Genomic DNA, 602 nt, shown 5'->3' with positions numbered 1-602 from the left:
GGCAGGTGGCCAGCGGGCTGATCCAGGTGCGCTCTTCACCACCACGGCTCCGGGAACCGAATTCCTCATACCTGGCCCGGCTTTCTGAGAGCGAAGATTTGAGCGAATTTTTGGCAGTCGCTCTGGGTCCCTCACCTGTTAATGCCTACCTTCAGTCGAAGGCCTTCTCTCCTCCCCGGATCCAGCAGAGTTTCGATCGCTGCTGGCAAAAGGGCATGTTAGTATTTCGCAGCCATCAACCTGTCCCTTTGTTATTCCATGTTCCTAACTCATTTATTCCTTCATCACTTACACATTGAAGCTCCTTACGGGTGCTGGGCCTCATATGAGTTACTGGAAGTCCTACGTGGGAACAGTCTTGACGTTAGAACTGGTGGAGAAGGCAAACTAAAGGGAGACTCACACAAAATTTAAATTCATGCATAGTAAAAATGTCTTCTGAGAGGTGCGTGGTGTTAAGAGATCCTGTGTTAGGGGAAGGAAGGACGGAGATGGATTCAGCCAATGATTTCCAGGCTGGAATCTGAATGCTGACTTGGAAAGACTTAACTTTATCTCCAGGGGACCAGAGCTTGATGTGGTGGAAAAGTCCATATGGTCAA

At 49.2% G+C, this 602-nt stretch overlaps 1 protein-coding gene across 1 annotated transcript in view; it reads right to left on the bottom strand.

Moving 5' to 3' along the window:
* Positions 1–170, bottom strand: part of TMCC1 (transmembrane and coiled-coil domain family 1) — a 154,833-nt gene extending 154,663 nt beyond the window's left edge. Inside the window, exon 1 of the mRNA XM_010862441.1 lies at positions 150–170. The gene's annotated coding sequence lies outside the window, so the exon portion shown is untranslated. The remainder of the gene's footprint in view (positions 1–149) is intronic.
* Between the last annotated feature and the right edge of the window lie 432 nt (positions 171–602).

Source organism: Bison bison, unplaced genomic scaffold (assembly GCF_000754665.1).
Source record: "Bison bison bison isolate TAMUID 2011002044 unplaced genomic scaffold, Bison_UMD1.0 scf7180017864482, whole genome shotgun sequence".
In the NCBI taxonomy this organism is placed as follows: Eukaryota; Metazoa; Chordata; class Mammalia; order Artiodactyla; family Bovidae; genus Bison; species Bison bison.
Note: the sequence above shows the minus strand (reverse complement) of the source record. Positions and strands in the feature narration are given on the sequence as shown.